At 43.1% G+C, this 6236-nt stretch overlaps 1 non-coding gene and 1 pseudogene across 1 annotated transcript; one reads left to right on the top strand and one right to left on the bottom strand.

Moving 5' to 3' along the window:
* Window positions 1–306: 306 nt before the first annotated feature.
* Window positions 307–692, bottom strand: LOC137306987 (histone H2A-like; annotated as a pseudogene).
* Window positions 693–1273: 581 nt separating this feature from the next.
* On the top strand, window positions 1274–1345 carry trnar-ucu (transfer RNA arginine (anticodon UCU)). The gene has a single exon. It is a non-coding gene; the product is annotated as a tRNA-Arg (tRNA).
* Window positions 1346–6236: the final 4891 nt, after the last annotated feature.

Genomic DNA, 6236 nt, shown 5'->3' with positions numbered 1-6236 from the left:
GGTCCCAGCACCGATCCCTGTGGAATTCCACTTCCCAACTTTTGCCAGTCTGAGTACCGACCCTGGACCTCTATTCTCGGTTTTCTGTTTTGTCGCCAGCTTCCGATCCATTCCACCACCTGTCCACTGACTCCACGTGCTCTGAACTCAGCCATGCGTCAACAATGTGGTACATTATCGAAGGCCTTCGGAAAATCCAAATCTATCACATCTACTACATGAACCTTGTCTTTCTGTTCCTTCCTCAAATGATTTAATAAGTTTGTTCGTGTCCTTGCCCTGTTATTAGATTAAATCTTGGCCGCTTCACTTGTTCTTGATGCTCCCAGCGCTTTTCTTCGGGAGCAGCACGGCCTGGATATTAGGCAGCACCCCGCCCTGAGCGATGGTCACCCCTCCCAGCAGTTTGTTGAGCTCCTCGTCGTTGCGGACGGCCAGTTGCAGGTGTCTGGGGATGATGCGGGTCTTCTTGTTGTCGCGGGCCGCATTACCGACCAGTTCGAGGATTTCAGCCGTCAGATACTTGAGCACAGCAGCCTGACAGACCGGAGCTCCGGAACCCACACGTTCAGCAGAGTTCCCCTTTCTCAGGACGTGTGAACACGGCCCACAGGTAACTGCAGTCCGGTCCGGGATGAGCGAGACTTGGCCTTGGCCCGAGTTTTACCACCGGATTTTCCTCTTCCAGACATTTCCACAATCTCACAAACACTGTCACAAAGAATGAAGAAATCCTCCAGAGCTCGCCCTTCTTATACCTTCTGGAGGATTGCAGTGAGGGCCACTTTTGATGGGTCTCTCTCAAAGTGTTTACACTGCCCCCCCACCCTCACTGATATTCTATCTTTCAACTGCTGTAATATTGTCCTTTAGCAATATTGCTGCTCCTCCTCCTTTCCCTGCTTCTCTGTCCTTTCTAAAGATCTTATAGACTTGAATATTAAGCTGACATTTGTGCCCAGTTGGTAGTCAGGTCTCAGTAATGATTTCATGAATTATTTAACTTTACTCGATGGCTGATATGTGTTGCGGCAAAGTGTATTTCCACTGGTCAAGTATTGCAGGGATCGAGGATCTCTTCAGTCCGATATCAGGTGAAGAATTACTGGCTGTTGTGTAATTTCCATTGATTGGGGCTTGGCGTCATCGACTGGGCGGAAACGGGAACTGCAACAGAGCGAGAACGGATCCGTCAGAAACCAGTTTAAAGTAAGAACAAAATGTGTGTTCAGGATCGAATGGGTAAAAACTATTTTATTGATGATTATTTCCAGCGATGGTGGTATAGTGGTGAGTATAGCTGCCTTCTAAGCAGTTGACCCGGGTTTGATCCCCGGCCATCGCAATTCAATGTTTCCATTCATCTGCTTTCTTCAGAAACTCTAAGTTTGCAGCCGAATTTGTTGCAGTTCAGCTCTGTCAGCCCGAAGATTGGGAAAACTTTAAAAACCAGCATAGAATGACTAAAAGAATAATAAAGAGAGACACAATAAATTATGAGAGTAAACTAGCAAGAAATATAAAAACTGACAGTAAAAGCTTCCACAAGTATATAAAAAGGAAGAGGGCAGCTAAAGTAAACATTGGTCAAACAGCGGCCAAAGGCGGAGGAGCAGAGGGAAGGGCTGTGGAGCAGGAGGAGATTACAGAGATAGGGAGGGTAAGGACGACGATAAGCCATGATCTTATTGAATACGGGAGCAGCTCGAGGGGCTTCATGGCCTCTTCCTGCTCCTATTACTTGTGTTCTTATACAAGAAAGAAAAATTAAACTGCAGGCTCAGGAGACAGGAAGCCATTGCAGGTCAATGAGGACTTGGGTGATTGGTGAGGGACTTAGTGCGGGATAGGATACGGACAGCAGAGTTTTGGATGAGCTGAAGTTTGTGGAGAGGCCGGAGAGGAGAACAAAGGCCAGAGACGTTTCAAACCCATGGCTGAGGGTTTTAGTTGCAGATGGGCTCGGCAGGTGGGACGTTACGGATGTAGAAGTAGGCGGTCTTTGGTATGGAGCGGGTATGGGGTCAGAAGCTTCGCAGTTATCAACAGTCAGGATCAGCCTCAGACGAAAGCCAGGCATGGGGTTGGAATCAGTGGCAATGATGTGGAAGTTGTGGGACCAAAGACTCTCCAATTGTAACCAGAGGAAATTGTGGCTCATCTGAAACACGATGTCGGTCTGATAAAACAAAGACCTGGAAGGATCAAGAGAGGCGGTGGTTTTGTCAGCGTACATCTGAAAGCTGGTCCGTGTCTGCGATGATGTGCCCCATTGTCCAGTGTGCATTACTCCTAAGTGCTTCACATTGTTCAGATGTGACCCAGTATCCAGTGTGCATTATTAAATGTTACACGATGTGATGCAGTGTCCGGTGTGCATTAAGATTCGATGTTTCACATTGACCATAGTTGGCCCAGTGTTTAATGTGCATTATTACTAAATGCTTCATATTGACATTGCAGTGTCCAATGTGTATCATTATTAATAAATGTATCTCATTGACCAGATGTGGTCCAGGGTCCAGTGTGCATTATTATTAAATGTTACACGTTGACGAGATGTGGCAGTGTCCAATCTACATTATTAATGAATGTTTCACATTGACCAGATGTGGGCTAGTGTACATTGTACATTGTTGTTAAATGATTGACAGTGACCAGATGTGACCGAGCGGCCAGTGTGCATTATTATTACATGTTTCTCATTGACCAGATGTGGTTGAGAGTCCCGTGTGCACTGTTATTAAATGTTTCAAATTGGCCAGATGTGAGCCAATTTCCAGTGTACATTAGAATTACATGTTTCACATTGACCCGTTGTACCCCAGTGTCTAGTGTGCATTATTATTAAGTGTATTACAATGGCGATATATGCCCCAGTCTCCAGAGTGCATCAGATTGTCCAGATGTAGCCCAGAGTCAAGTGCAGATTATTAATAAACGTTTCTCATTGACCAGATATGGCCCATTGTCCACTGTGCATTATTATTAAATGTTTCACATTGACAAGATGTGACCCAGTGTCCAGTGTACAATATTACTAAATGTTACAGGTCAACCAGATGTAACCCAGTGCCCAGTGTGCATTATTATTAAATGTTATAGGTTTTCCATATCAGACCCAGTGTTCAATGTGCATTATTATTAAATGTTTACGTTGACCAGATATGCCCCAGTGACCAGCGTGCATTATTAGTAAATGTTTCACTGAGGCCAGTTATGCGCAAGTCTCCAATGTGAATTATTAGTAAATGTTTCAGATGGACCAAATGTGGCCCAATGTCAATTGTTCATTATTATTAAATGTTTCTCATTGACCAGATGAGGTCCAGTGTGCATTAATATTGCATGTTACAGGTTGGCCGGATGTGAAACAGTGCCCAATCTTCAGGCTTACCAGTAATCTTTGCCATGTTGTATGCTTTTTCTTTTAACCTGATACCATCCTTGACTTCGTTAGTTAGCCATGGTTGGTTCACCCTTTTTGTGGGGTCTTTCCTCCTCACAGGGATACATTTTTGTTGCGAGTCATAAAATATATTTTGAAATGTTTGCCACTACTTATCCATCATCATACCATCTAATCTGTTCACCAATCCACTTTAGCCAATTCCGCCCTCATTCCTTTATAATTGCCCTTATTTAACTTTTATACAGTAGTTTCAATCCCAAGATTCTCGTTGTCAAACTGGATGTGAAATTCGATCATGTTATGATCACAGCTTCCCAAGGGATCCTTCACTTTGAGATCATGAATTAATCCTGTTTCGTTACCCATTACCAAATCCAAGATGGCCTGTTCCGGTTGGTTCCCCGACGTATTGGTCGAAGAAATATTCCCTAATACACTCTATGAACTCCTCTTCAAGGTTATTTTTGCCAATTTGATTTGTCCAATCTATATGAAAGTTAAAATCGCCCATGATTATTGCATTACCTTTTTTTAAAAAAAGGTATGAAACATTTCATTTCATTTCCTTTTTCTTCTTTGATGCTGTTCTCCTCAATGTGTTGTAACAGTGTTGGGAACATGGAATAGCTCGGGTGATTAATTTTCAGTCAGGCTTGCCACAGTTCTAATGACTTTTTGAATGCTTGTATCTGTTCACAAGGTCGAAACAAATCATTGCCTCTTCCTTGTAACTTCAAATTTAGTTCGTTTAAAATTGAGAACATGTCAGCCAGGTATGACAACTTCATTAACCAGCTGCCATCGTAAAACAAATTTGTCATATTAGACTCTTTCTCTACCAGGAAAAAATGTGAATCTCTTCCTGAGGTCGTACACAGATCTAAGCACTCTGCCCCGTGACAGCCATCGTACTTCAATGTGAAACAGTAAATGAGTAAGCTCAGCTCCTGATTTCTGAGCATAACACTTCAAAAAGCCTGCAGTTCAGTGTGCTTAATTTTTAAAAATTAACAATTTTCACTACTTCCTTCAGTATTGCCATAAGATCAGGGGGAATACACTTGGACGGCAAAGCTTCGTGGTGAATGAAACAGTGATTCCAAACATCATGATCAGCTGCCTCAGATATTCTTCTCATGACTCCACTATTTCTACCTGTCATATTTGCTGCTCCATCACTTGGAATTCCTTTGCAATTAGCCCAGTCCAATTTGTATTTTCCATCTACACAGTCATGCAGTGATTCGAATATTGTGCTCCTGTATTTGTTGGTAAAGTTAGACAATACAGCCAACCTTCCGACCTATCTCACATAAACTCACAGTGTTGTACAATTTGAAATATCAGCACTATCGTGAAGTTGGATAGTAAAATCCCCGGCTGACTGTAACCGAGTAATAAGCTTGGATTCTAAATGCTCAGCAATAGAACATATTCGCCGAGACATATAACTGCGAGAAATGCTTCTCAATTTTTCAGTCGGCTTCTCGTCGAAGATTGTACGCACAATATCCAGAGATGCTGGAAAAATAAGTTTTTCGGCAACTGTAAGGGCCATTTTCTCTTTTGCCACACGGTTTGCGACCAAATATGACACCAGTTGTGCCTTATCATTCAGAGCAGTTGACCGATTAAGAACTGGTGCTGATAACTTTAATCCCCGTTGCTTCCTTTGAAAATATTCAAGCGGGTGATCAACGAGATCCCCATGTTTTGTTTCAAAATGTCTATTTAATTTTGACGGTTTTAAACACTCGTTTACAAGCACCTCGCTACAAATAAAACACCGGGGCTTTGGATCATGGTTTGCATTTGCACAATTGATGAAACCACATTTCAAAAAAGCCTCACTATACTGCCTCGTCTACGATTTGGTTTTCTTCTTAGTGGACGGATCAGGCCTGGTCCACATGGCAGAAGTTTGTCCCTCATTTCTCGAACTTCCTGTTGCAGACGACGGACTCACACATGTTGGTTTTATTGTCGGATGTTGATGGGCTTGAGAACTGTGTTTTCGAACTTCTTTGTTTTATTACCAAATTATCAATTTTGGGAATTAAGGTTTGGTGATTAAGCCGCCCCTGACTCCTTTCCCCGTGATACTGGGCCCAGACCAGCACCACTCACCGTGGCTTTGGTGGCGAGGAAGAGCGCGTCCTGGGTGATGCTGAGAAACACTAAACGGAACAGAATGACCATTCCACTGGAACAAGTCATCGCTCCACAGAATGAAATGACTGCCTGTCATCCGCCCAACGGGAATTACCGAATAAAAATGTGAATGTAAACTTCAGTCCAACATTCAACCAATCAACGTCACGCAATCACGACTTCTGACCACAAAACTGCCCGTGACATTTTATCTCTTTATGAAATAAATATTTGCCATTTTCTTATTTAATGTCCAGTTATGGTTCATTTGATTTTCTTGGGTTTGTATTGTGACCGTACCCATTTAATGGCAGTGAGCTGATATTGCCAATCCGGCTCGGCATTCTCTGGCGAGCAGTTACCTGCCCGATAAGAACATAAGAACAGAAGAAATAGGAGCAGAAGTAGGCCAATCGGCCCCTCGAGCCTGCTCCGCCATTCAATAAGATCATGGCTGATCTGATCCGAACCTCAAATCTAAATTCATGTCCAATTTCCTGCCCGCTCCCCGTAACCCCTAATTCCCTTTACTTCAAGGAAACTGTCCATTTCTGTTTTAAATTTAAGAACATAAGAACATAAGAACATAAGAAATTGGAGCAGGAGTAGGCCAATCGGCCCCTCGAGCCTGCTCCGCCATTCAATAAGATCATGGCTGATCTGATCCCAACCA

The sequence above is a fragment of the Heptranchias perlo genome, chromosome X (assembly GCF_035084215.1).
Source record: "Heptranchias perlo isolate sHepPer1 chromosome X, sHepPer1.hap1, whole genome shotgun sequence".
In the NCBI taxonomy this organism is placed as follows: domain Eukaryota; kingdom Metazoa; phylum Chordata; class Chondrichthyes; order Hexanchiformes; family Hexanchidae; genus Heptranchias; species Heptranchias perlo.
The sequence above is the reverse complement of the archived record's forward strand: the minus strand, read 5'-3'. Positions and strand labels throughout refer to the sequence as shown.